The sequence below is a fragment of the Chlorocebus sabaeus genome, chromosome X (assembly GCF_047675955.1).
Source record: "Chlorocebus sabaeus isolate Y175 chromosome X, mChlSab1.0.hap1, whole genome shotgun sequence".
Lineage (NCBI taxonomy): Eukaryota > Metazoa > Chordata > Mammalia > Primates > Cercopithecidae > Chlorocebus > Chlorocebus sabaeus.
This window is the reverse complement of record NC_132933.1, coordinates 8,890,086-8,903,881: the sequence shown is the minus strand read 5'-3', so window position 1 is coordinate 8,903,881 and position 13,796 is coordinate 8,890,086.

The window sequence follows — 13,796 nt, the reverse complement described above, 5'->3', positions numbered from 1 at the left end:
TCAATTTTATTGATTTCCACTATAATCTTTACCTTCCTTATGTTTAGAGTTTATTTTGTTCTTCTTTTTTTAAGTTTTTTTTTTTTTTTTTTTTTTTTTTTTTTTTTTGGTGGCGAGAGCTTACATTAATGATTTGAGATTTTAATTATTTTTAATGTATGCATTCAGTGCTGTAAATTTATCATCTGCATTGATTTCACTATGATCTACTCACTGTTTTTCTCTTTTTTTAATCAATAAAAACTTCCAATACTCCCTTTCTCTACACACGTTTCCCCTATTATTAATATTTTACATTAGTGAAATGCACTTATCACAATTGATGAACCAACATTGACACATGATTATAACTCAAAGTTCACAAAGTCCCCATTAAGGTTTGCTCTTGGTGTTGAACAGTTCTAAGAGTTTTAGAAATAAATGATGTCATGTATTTAGCATTACAGTATTATTCAGAATAGTTTCACTCCCCTAAAAATCCCTTGTACCCCACCTATTTTTCCCTTCCTTTCCCTACAAGCCTGGAACCTATTGATATTTTTATAGTCTTCATAGTTTTTCCCTTTCCAGAATGTCAAACTATTGGAATAATCCACTACATAGTCATTTTAGATTGGGTTCTTTTACTTAGTAATATGAGTTTAAAATATCTCCATGTCTTTCTATCGCTTGATAGCCTGTTTATTCTTTGTGCTGAATAATATTTTATTGCATGGACGGTACCAGTTTATTATTTCACTTACTGAAGGACATCTTGATTGTTTTCAATTTTGACAACTATGAATAAAACTGCTATAAACATCCAAGTGCTGGTTTTTGTGTGAAGATAACTTTTAACCACATTTGGGTAAATAACAAATATGAGTGTTGAATCGTATGGTAAGATTAAATTTAAAGAGATTATAGATATTGCTGGATTAATATCAACCATTTTTGTGTCTGTTTTCTATTTGTTACTCTTATTTTTTTCCTTGTTGTCTTCCATTTCTTTGCCTTTTCTGATTTTAATTGAGTATTTCACATGATTCTATTTTTTCTCACATTTTAACATATAAATTATACTTTTAAAAAACTTTTTAAGAGGTTGCAGTAGTTCGCATAATCTAAGTCCACTTTCAAATAACTGTATACTGCTCCTAGTGTAGTGTGAGTACTTTATGACAGAATATCATTAATTTCATCCTTTTATCCTTAATATCATTAATTTCATCATTAATTTTGTCTCTTATAACATTGCTGTCATTAATTTCTCTCAACCATATGTAAAATCACCCCATATATTCTCATTATTATGTTGAATATACTGTTATCTATTAGATCAGTAAGACAAGAAAATGAAAAGTTTTATCTCCATTTATTCTTCATCTAACGCTCTACCTTTCTTTATGTGCATCTGAGCTTCTGACCTCTATTATTTCCCTTCTCTCTGAAGATCTTCTTTTGATATTTCTTTGAAGTCAGGTCTACTAGTGGCAAATTCCCTGCTTTTGTTTGATAAAGTCTTCATTTCATTTTCATTGTCAAAGGTTAAGTTCACTGGATACAGAATGCTAGGTTAATGGGGTTTTTCTTTCATGGCTTTAAATGTTTTCCTCTTCCCTCTTATTGCGTCAATGGTTTCTGAAGAGAAGTCTGATATAATTCTTATCTTTTTAACTGTATTATGTAGTGATCCCCCTCTAGCTGACTTCTTTCAAAAACCTTTATTCTTATCTTTCCTTGGTCTTCTGCAGTTTGAATATAATATGCCTAACTATATAATTTTTTGGCATTTATTTTGCCTGATATTATCTAAGCTTACTGACTCTGTGGCTTGGTGTCTGTCATTAATTTTGTAAAATTCTCAGTCATTATTGCTTCAAATATTTCTTCTCTTTCTTTCCTTTTTTACCTTGTGATATTCACATTATGTGTATGTTACCCCTTTTGTTGGTTTCCAATTTGTTCACCTTTTTTTTCATGTCTTGTGGATGGAAGTAATGACTTTGAAGTGCCTTACATGCTGGACCAGAAATCCTGACTTTTAAAAAATGTACAGACGTTAAAGTTTAGTCTTTGCGCTGTAACATTTCATGAGTTTTGACAAGAATGTGTGTCATGAATTCACTACTACAATATCATACAGAACAGTTCCTTTTCCCTAACAAAATCTCTTTTGCTTCACCTATTCAACATTTAAACACCCTCTAAATCCTTGAAAAATCCTGATCTTTTTTATAGTCTCTGTATTTTTACCTTTTATAAAATGTTATATAATTGGAATAATAAAGTATCTTGCCTTTTTAGTCATATTTCTTTCACTTAGCACTAGGCCTTTGAGATCCATCCATGTCTTTTTTTTGAAAGCTATTTTCTTTGTATCACTGAATAACTTTATTTTGTATGGATGTACCATAGTTTGTTTATCCATTCTCATATTAAAGGACATCTTGGTTGCTTTAAATTTTTGCCATTATGAATAAAGGTACTATAAACATTCATATACAAATGTTTGTATAAGCAGAAGTTTTCAAATTAGTTGAGTAAATACCTAAAATCACAATTGCTCTTTTGCCTGATAACCTATGATTAGCTTTGTAAGAACCTAAAAGTTGTGGTCAGAATGGTTGTACTAGTTCGCATTCTCTCCACAGTGAATGAGAGTTCTGGTTGCTTCACATCCTCACCAGCAATTGTTGCTGTTCAGGTTTCTATTTTAATGATTCTAATAATGGTTCGTGGTAACTCGTTTTATTTTGCAATTTCATAGTGACATAATAATATGCTTATTTGCCATCTGTTTACATCTATATATATTTTTTGATAAGATGTCTGTTCAGATCATTTACCCTTTTCTTAATTAGGTTTATTTTCTTATTTCTAAATTTTAAGAGTTTTTTTTGTGTGTGTTTTGCATAAAAGTCTTTTTTCAGATATTTGTTTTGTAAACATCTTATTCCAGTTTGGGGCTTGAAAGTTTTATTTCTTTAATTTTGATAAAGCTAGACTTATCAATTTTTTTCATTTATTGATTGTGCTTTTGGTGTTGTATCTTAAAAACTCATTACTAAACTCAAGGCCATCTAGATTTCTCCTCTGTTTTCTACTAGAACTGTTATACTTTTGAATTTTACATTTACATTTATAATTCAGTTTGAGTTACTTTTGTGAAAACTGAGAGCTGTGTGTGTAAGGTTTTCTTTCTTTATGTGGACATCCAATTGTTCCAGAACCCTTTGCTTAAAAAACCATTATTTCTCTATTAAATTGACTTGACTTTTATACTTTGTTCAACAGGATATTAATTATTCCAAAAATGCACTTTGGCAGTGATCTGGCATGACTTCTCTGGAATCTTAGCATCATCCTCATGAAGCTCATTCCCACAGAGGTCAAAACTAGAGAACTTGATTAAAATTTGTCAGGCTAGTTCATGGCTGTGATTCATGCTTTACTGAAGACTTTTCAACAAAAAAACGAGGTCATTGAATTACAATTGACATCAAGTATATTTCCTTGAAATTTTTTCTAAATGATAATGTTGCCCTATTAGTGATTTTTGCTATACATATGGTTTGAAACTTAGAATCAATCAGCAAAATTGAGCCAGGTGTGGTGGCTCACGCCTGTGATCCCAGCACCTTGGGAGGCCGAGGCCGGTGGATCACCTGAGGTCGGGAGTTTGAGACCACCCTAACTAACATGGAGAAACCCTGTCTCTACTAAAAATACAAAATTAGCCGGGCATGGTGGCACATGCCTGTAATCTCAGCTACTCGGGAGGCTGAGGCAGGAGAATCACTTGAACCCAGGAGGTGGAAGTTGCGGTGAGCTGAGACCATGCCATTGCACTCCAGCCTGGGCCACAAGAGTGAAACTCTATCTCAAAATAATAATCATAATAATAGTAATTAGCAAAATCAAGTGTTAAATATGTTTTGACTTAATATGTCCTAGAAAGCCAAACTAAATTTTAGCTGGATAAATAGAATGGACATAGAAACCCATTTTTGTTATCTTCTAGATTCGTTTTTCCCTCTCAGTTTTATATTTATTATAAAATTTACAATTGGAAACCCTTAAAACCTTGAAAACATGATATACATGACATTAACATTGCTATTATTAAATCTGTTTGAGTGTTTTTTCTTTTCATATGCTGTCTCTTCTTTAACAAGAGTTGTCCTATTAGTGGAATTTACAAATAGATTCAGTATAGGTAATTATGATTTCAGTGAAAATGCTCTTATGTGGAAATTGGATAGTGGAACAGTACTTCATTTTAGTATAAATGAATAGATTCAAGCACAATAGACTACATATCATAAACATCTCTAAAATGTATTTTGAATCTCATCGTTAATTTAGGTTCAGTGATACTGAGCGCTTAAACATCTACATTCAGTCATAAATAATAGTGTTTTCCCCGACATCATTTTTATGTTTTAAAAATAAACATCATAGATTATTATTGGGATGAATTTGGCCATTTAACTGATAGAGGTTTATTCCCTATTGTCTTTCTCCTTCTATCCTCTACCACTTTGAATGGCATGGGAAATTTTTTTTTTGAGTGTGAACTCATCTTTCCTCCCAAATTCATATATGGAGTGAAACAGCAAGTAGAATCATTATACTTGTAGAGCCTGGTAGGTCCATCTAAGGCAATAGGTTCTTTGAAATCTACATAACAGAGACAACCCAGAAGTCTTCCTCTCCTTGAAGTAAAATGATAGTTGAGGGAGTAGCAACAGAAGAGGAGATTCACCTCTCTTTAGAGTTAAAACTCAAGGTTTCAGGGATTTTTCAAGAAACCTCAGGCTATAAATTCCTCAAATAACATCTGAACTTCTATGTTTGACATGTTTTTGCACATCGTATAGCAATTTTTTTTTTCATCCCTGATGAAACCAGTGAAATGAGTTTGGTAGAATTTTTCTGCACTGGGTGAATTGCTCTCAGTCCATGAGGTCGAGGTCGACAGGGGCCTACAAGTATGCAAAAAAGCAGCCAAGTTTCAACATCAGAAAGAGGAAATCCAGGGGGCATGTATGGAATGGTGGTTCAAGAACAGTGCTCATGTCAGTGGTTGATTAGTATACAATAAAGCACATAAAAAGCTACTGTATCTGCTTTTTGAATTCCACCATCCTGCCTTCACAGTGTTTTATCTAAAATTCTTAGGGTTTTAAAAAAGATTGCATCAACTTACAGCCCATCATACATATTGAAAAGAAAATTATTTTAAGGAATGTGCTCAAATGATCCTTTTCTTTTTAACTTCTAGATCCTGGTTTATATCTCCAAGAAACCTGGGAAAAGAACAATAGCAATGTTTCATCCCCACTTCTTAGCAGGTTATCTAATTATTTGCCTATTCATGCAATGGTGACTCATAAAACCACTGCCTTCTACCACTAGATGGTTTTCCATTTCTAAACAACAACAACAAGATAAAAAACACATAAAAAAGCTCTTACTTTCATGGATGTTTTGTGGGAAACACAAAACAATGCTTAAGTAATGAAAAATATAACTCATTTATAGGTTCTCAGTAACATGAGAGAAGAAATGCAATACAACCCTAATACAGATGATCCCCATTTAAACAGATTAATGGAAGAGAAAGAAGTGAACTCTTAAAGGATGCAATTAGAATATATCAAACATTTCTTTGGAACATAATTTTGAATTTAAAATTTTTGAAAAGATGATAAATATTGAAGACTGAAGTTAGTGAACTAAAAAATCAAGGAAAGTCTCAAAATAGAACAAAGACACACACATATAAATCATTAAAAGAAAAATAAGAAACTTAAAGGACAGATCTAAGGAAATAATTTCAGGAGAAGAAACTAAATCATATGAAAGAAATATATTTAGCAAAAATGAGAAGACATTTAGCTTCACCTAAAGACTTGAGTCTGGGAACATAAGGGTCTTGCTATGGTCTGAATGTGTCTTCACAAAATTTATATGTTGAAAGTTAATTACCAATATGATAATATTAGGAGGTGGGGCCCCTAAGAGGTTATTAAGTCATAAAAGCTGAGCCCTTATGAATGGTATTAGTGCCTTTACAAAATAAGTTGCAGGGAGGTGCCTTGCCTTTCTGCTTTCTCTTCTTTGGTGAAGCAAACTACAGTAAGTTATCCAGAAGAAATAGCTAAGATAATTGATAAGGGTGACTACACCAAAAAACAGATTCTCAATGTAGACAAAATTATATTCTTTAGGAAGAATATGCCATCTAAGACTTTCATAGTTAGAAGACTTCAATGCCTGGCTTCAAATGCACACAGGGCAGACTGACCCTTTTGTTAGAGGCTGGCACAGCTGGTGACTTTCAGCAGAAGCCAATGCTCATTTACCATTCCAAAAATCCTAGGGCCCTTAAGAATTATGCTGAATTGTGACTCTGTCTGTGCTCTATAAATAGAAGAGCAAAGCCTGAAGGAGAACACATCTGTTTACAGCATGGTTTACTGAATATTTTAAGCCTACTCTTGAGACCTGCTCCGAAAAAAAGATTCCTTTAAAAATATTACTGCTTATTGACAGTGCACCTAGTCATCCAAAAACTCTGATGAAGATGTACAAGAACAATGTGGCCCATGAATCAAGGAGTAATTTCAGCATTCAATATGTACTATTTAAGAGATATATTTTGAGCCAAGTGTGGTGGCTCACACCTGTAATCCCAACAGTTTGGGAGGCTGAGGCAGACAGATTTCTTGAGCTCAGGAGTTCAAAGCCAGCCTGTGCAACATGGCAAATCCCCATCTCTATAAAAAACAGAAAAAATTATCCAGTCTTATAGTCTCAACTACTCAAGAGGTTGAGCAGGGACGATCACTTTAGCCCTAGAGTCGGAGGTTTCATTGAGCCAAAATCACACCACTGCACTCAGCCTGGGTGTCAGAGCAAGACCCTATCTCAAAAAAAAAAAAAAAAAAAAAAAAAAAAAAAAGCCAGACATTTCATAAGGCTACAGCTGCCATAGATAGTGATTCATCTGATATATCTGGACAAAGTCAAGTGAAAGCCTCTGGAAACGATTCACCATTCTAGGTGCCATTAAGAACGTGTGATCCATAGGAGGAGTCAAAATATCAGTATTAACAGGAGTTTGGAAGAAGATAATTCCAACCCTCATGGATGAATTTCGAGATTTTTAAGAATTCAGACCCCCGTCTCTACCAAAAAATACAAAATTTAGGTGGGTGTTGTGGCATGCACCTGGTTACTCTTTAGACCACTCTTTATAACTACTTTAGAAGTACTTCTTGTGGCTTCTTTGGAACTTACAATATGCATATTTGTTTACAGAATTGCATCATTGAAAAAAATTTTTTTTCTTTATTTCTGTCTGACTGAGTTGATTCAAAGAATCTATTTTGAGCTCTGAGATTCTCTTTTCCGCTTTGTCTACTATGCTGTTAATACTTTTGATTTTATTATATAATTATGGTAGTGAATTTTTCGGCTCTAGAATTTCAGTTTGATTTTTTCTTAAAATGGCCATTTTGTCTTTCAGCTCTTGGATTGTTTTTCTGGATTCTTTTGACTCCTTGGTTTGAGGTTCAAATTTCTGCTGAATCTGAATGAGCTTTCTTGCCATGTAGACTCTGAGTTCTATGGCTATCATTTCAGTCACTTCAGACTGGTAAGAAACATTGCTGGGGAGCTAGTGGACTTTTGAGGTAAGAGGACACTTCATCTTTAAGGGTTGGTGTTCCTTTAACTGTGATGTAAATTTAGTATAGTAAGTTGGCTTCATTTCTGGATTTTTTCAGAGGGCTAAGGCTCTGTCCAGGGTCTGTATTTGTGGCTGAATGCCTGCCATTGCTTTCTTAGGGGTGTATCATTGCAAAGTGTTTTTGGTGTTTTAGTTTGGGCTGCAATCCAGTAGATTGTGCTTAAGAGTAGAGGCCAAAGGGTAGCCTCTTACTCAGCTGTGGCTCCTTTGTATTTCCTTGCATTTATAGCCATGCTCCATGCTGTGGTAAAGAGAGAGGTGACTTGCTCACCAGGTTTACTCCTGGGTCTCAGGAGAGCCCCCTCCCATCACTGGCACTGTGCTTTTATTTCTTTTGTGAAGTATCCTGAGTCACAATTAATCCTCAGGAGGAAGATTCAGTAGGGAGATAGGCCACGGCATTTCTGGGCTGACCCTGGGGAGGGAGATATGCCTCGTTTCCACATCACCCCACATACCCACATGCCTCACCCCTTTCAGTGCTCAGGGAATGTGGGCTCCTCCCCTGCTTAAGTGCTGGCCACCAGGCTTGGCTGGGTAGTCCTGAAACTCAGAGTCAACTTCTGGGTGTGCTGGGATATCCAATGTACTCCCAGTGAAACTGAGTGGAACAAAGCACCCAAGCTGGGCAGTGGAGGCTGCACTGTGCAAATGCTTCTGCAGTGTATCTAAGAAGAGGCCCTGGTAGGGGCTGGTGTACAGGACTGTTTGCAAAACAGACATGCCCCAGGCCCTCTGGGAAGTACACTCTGGTTTCCCCTGGCCTGATGGTTAGCTGCAGCTACAGCTTCTGAGAGGAAGATATGGAGTCCTAGGGGGGATGCGTGTCTATGGCTGTGCTCTGCGAGATTTGCCTCAGGCACAAAAGCCCCTGGCTGCACACTAGATGAAGCCCTCTCTCTGCCTACTCTCTAGGCAGTCCTCCTGCCAGCTCAAATGTCCATGGAGGATGTGGGGACCCCTGTAGCTAGGAACCCAAAGGTCCATGAGGAGAGTGCCCAGAAGCTGTATGGGGCTTGGAACTAGCCCTAGCATTCAAATACCCAACGCAAGGTTATGCGATTACTCTTTCTTACCCTTTAGCCTCAGTGTCTGCGTCATGTCTCTACCCACTCTCAGTATTTTCTTTCCAATGATTTATCGAAATTATATTGGTTTATTTGAAATTTTTGTCTCAGTGGGAGCAGCACTTCCTGGCTATGTTTAATTAGATACCTTGTCCTGCTCCTTTTTTCACTTTTACTGAAAAAGGTTTTAGTGCAGAGAATCAACCAGCCAGTTGTAGGTGATGGCACTCAAGTTAGGAGGTTTAAATTTTCTTTATAAGTTGGATTACTTGATAGGGATATTATATTTAGTCCCATTCCAGTCTGTAAGACTTTGTTGTTTAGCAACATAATGTAAGCAAATTTTAGGCAAATTTTTATTGGTATGTTTATCAACATTCTGTCATTTTGTTTTATGAATGTAATTTTTATGCTTTTTTATTTCAAATATTTTGATTTTTTAACTTTTAATTTTTATAAGTACATAGTATGTGCACATATTAATGGGGTACACAAGGTACTATGAAACAGGCAAACAATGCATAATAACTACATTAAGGAAAATGGGGTATCCATTTCCTCAATCATTTATCCTTTGTGTTGTAAATAATTTAATTATACTATTTTAGTTACTTTAAAATGTACACAAATAATTTTTCACTAGAGAGACCTTGTTCTGCTATCATATAGTAGGTCTTATTCTTTCTAATTATTTTTATTTTGTACCCACTAACCACCTCCACTTTCGTGCTAGACCCTGAAAACCCTTCCAGCCTCTGGTAACCACCCTTCTGCTCTCTATCTCCATGACATAAATGGTTTTGATTTTTAGTTCTCAGAAATAAGTGAGAACATCTGGTGTTTGTCTTTCTGTCCCTGGCTTATTTCACTTAACATAATGACTTGCAGTTCCCTCCATGTTGAAAAATAACAGAATCTCAATCTTTTGAATGGCTGCATGGTACTCCATTGTGTATATTCATCAAATTCTCTTTATCCATTCATTTGTTGTTGGGCACCCAGATTGCTATCAAATCTTGCCTATTGTGAGCAGTGTTGCAACAAACATGGGAGTACTGATGTCTTTTCAATATATTAATTTCCATCCTTTTGAGTGTATACCCAGCAATGGGATTGCTGGATCATATGGTAGCTCTATGTTTAGTTTTTTGAAGAATCTCCAAACGATTATCCATAGTGGTTGTAGTAATTTACATTTTTCACTGCTAGTATATGAGAGTTCCCTTTTCTCCACATTCTCTCCAGTATTGTTACTGCCTGTCTTTTTTTTTTTTTTTTTTTTTTTTAGACAGACTTTTGCTCTTGTTGCCCAGGCTGGAGTGCAATGGCATGGTCTCGGCTCTCTGCAACTTCCACCTCTCAGGTTCAAGTGAGTCTCTTTCCTCAGCCTCCCGAGTATCTGGGATTACAGGCGCCTGCCACCATGCCCAGCTAAATTTTGTATTTTTAGTAGTGATGGGGTTTCACCCTGTTGGCCAGGCTGGCCTCAAACTCCTGACCTCAGGTGATCTGCCCATCTCCACCTCCCAAAGTGCTGGGATTACAGGTGTGAGCCACCGGCCTTGACCCTGTCCTTTGCATATAAGCCACTTTAACTGGGCTAGGATGATATCTCATTATAATTTAGTTTACATTTCTCTGATGATCCATGAATTTAAGCACCTTTTCATATGCCTGTTTGCCATAGGAATGTCTTATTTTGAGAAATGTCTATGAAGATCCTTTGCCCATTTTTAATCAGATTATTAGATTTTTTATATAGGGTAGTTTGAGCTTGTTATAGATCTTGGTTATTAATCCTTTGTTTGATGGGTACTGCGTAAATAGTTTCTCCAGTTCTGTGGATTGGCTCATTACTAGTTAATAGTTCTCTTTGCTGTGGAGAAGTTTTTTAACTTGATGTGATTCTACTTGTTCATTGTTGCTTTGGTTGCCTGTTCTGGGATATCCAGCCAAGAATTTTTTGCCCAGACCAATGACCTGGAGGTTTTCCCAATGTTTTCGTGCAGGAGTTTCATAGTGTTAAGTCTTAGATTTAAGCCTTTGATACATTTTGTTTTGATTTTTGTATACGGCGAGAGGTATGAGTCTAGTTTCATTCCTTCTGCATATGGATATACACTTTTCCCAACAGCATTTATTGAAGAAATTGTCTATTTCCCAGTATATGTTCTTGGCATATTTGTTGCAAATTAGTTCTCTGCAGGTGTAAGCATTTGTTTCAAGGTTGTCTGTTCTGTTCCATTGGTCTATAGTAGCATACTGTGTTGTTGTGTTTACAATAGTTCTGTAGTATAATTTGAAATCAAATAATGTGATTCTGACAGTTTATTTGTTTTTATTTTTGTTTATTTTTCCCAGAATAGCTTTGGTTATTTTGGATCTGCTATAATTCCATATAAATTTTAGGATTTTTTTGTATTTCTGTGAAGAATGTCATACGTATTTTAATAAGGATTACATTGAATCTGTAGATTGCTGTGGGTAGTATGAACATTTCAACAATATAGATTTGGATGACCTTTATTTCTTTGTTTTGTCTGATTGCTCTAGCTAGGACTTTCTGTAAAATGTTGAATAACACTGGTGATGGTGGGCATCCTTGTCATGTTCCAAATCTTAGAGAAAAAGGTTTTAGTTTTTCCTCATTCAGTATGATACTAGCTGTGGGTCTATGATATATGTCTTTTATTAGGATGACGTATATTTCTTCTATAACCAGTTTTTGAGGGTCTCTATCATGAATGGATGTTGAATTATATGACATGCTATCAATTGAAAAGATCATATGGCTTTTGTCCTTCATTTTGTTGATAAGATCACATTGATTGATGTGTGTATGATGAATCATCCTTGCATCTCATGCATAAATGTCACTTGGTCATGGTGAATGATCATTTTAATGTATTGTTGAATACGCTTAGCTACTATTTGTTGAAGATTTTTACATCAATATTCATCAGAGATATTGGCCTGTAGTTTTCTTTTTTGATGTATCTTTGACTGGGTTTTGATATTAGGATAATACTGGCCTTGTAGAATGAGTTTGGAAATACTCCCTCCTTCTCTACTTTTCAGAACAGTGTGAGTATAATTGATATTAGTTTTTCTTTAAATGTTTGGTAATATTCAGCAGTGAAGCCATTGGGTCACGAACTTTTCTGTACTGGGAAACTTTTTATTATGTCTTTGATCTCATGACTTCTTTTTGGCCTTTTTAGGTTTTTAATTTCTTGATGATTCAATCATGATAGGTTGTATGTGTTTAGGAATGTATCCAGTTGTTCTAGAGTTTACAATTTGTTGGCCTAAGTTGCTCATAGTAGCCACTGAAGATCCTTTGAATTTCTGTGGTACCAGTTACAATGTCTGTTTTGTTTTTTTTTTCTTCATTTCTGATCATACTTATTTTGGTCTTCTCATTTTTTCTTAGTCTGTTAAATAGTTTGTTGATTTTATTTATCTTTTTGAAAAACAAAATATCATTTTATTATCTTTTGTATTGTGTTCTTAATATTAAATTCATTTATTTCTCTAATACCTATTATTCTAATTTTCAGTTTTGTTTGCTCTTGGTTTTCTAGTTCTTTAGGATGCATCATTAAGTTATTTATTTGAAGTTTTTATTCCTTTTTTAGGTAGGAACTTATAGCTATAAATTTGCCTCTTAGTGCTGCTTTTGCTATATCCCATAGGTTTTGGTATGTTGTGCTTCCATTTTCATTTGTTTCAAGAAATTTTTTATTTTTATTTTTATTTTCTTTGTTGATCCACTGGTCATTAAGGAGCATATTGTTTAATTTTCATGTGTGTGTGTATTACAAAATTCTTTTGGTTATTGATTTTTAGTTTTATTATATTGTAGTCATAGAAGATGCTTAGTATATTTTCAATTTTTTAAATGTTTTAAGACTTGTTTTATAACCAAACATATGGCCTGTTTTTGAAAATGAACTATGTGCTGAGGTAAAGAGTATGTATTCTGCAGCCATTCGATGAAATATGTTTTAAATATCTGTTAGATCCATTTGATTTATAGTGAAGATTAAGTTCAGGGTTTCTTTGTTGAGTTTCTGTCAACAAAGAAAGAGATCTGTCCAGTGCTGAAAGGGGGGTGTTGAAGTTGCCAGCTATTATTGTACTGGGGTCTCTTTCATTAGCCTTAACAGTATTTGCTTTATTTATCTGGCTTCTCCAACATTGTGTGCATTATATATTTACAATTATTATGTCCTTTTGCTGAATTGACACTGCTAACATTATATAATGACTTCCTTTGTCCCTTTTTAGTAATCTTAGCTTTGAAATCTGTTTTGTCTGATAAAAGTATATCTACCCTTGCTCTTTTTTGGTTTATATTACCTGAAATACTATTTTCATAACTTTATTTTCAGTCTTTGTGTATCTTTATAAGTGAAGGGTGCTTCTTGTAGGCAAAAGATTATTGGGTCTCACTTATTAATCCATTCAGTCACTCTATGTCTTTTGATTGAAGAGTTTATTCTATTTTCAGTTGATGTTATTATAGATAAGTAAGGACATATTTGTACCATTTTGGTATCTGTTTTCTGGTTGTTTTGTTGTCTTCTCTTCATTCTTTCCTTCCTTCCTGCCTTCCTTTCAGTGAAGGAGATTTTCTTTTGTAGTGGTATTTAATTTCTTCCTTTTTATTTTTTGTGTATTTGTTTTAAGTTTTTCAATTTGAGGTTACCATGAGGCTTGCAAATACTATCTTATCTCTCATTATTTTAAACTGATGACAATTTTACATTGATTGCATAAACTTCAAAATAAATAAGCATGCAAAAAAAGTAATAAAAACTCTATACTTTAACTTCATACCCTTACTTTTTTACTTTTAGTCATTTCTCTTTATGTCTTATTAAATTGTCTATATCTTGAAAAGTTATTGTCATTATTATTTTGAATTGGTTCATCATTTATTCTTTGTACTTAAGAGTAGTTTACATGCCACAGTTACAGTGTTATAA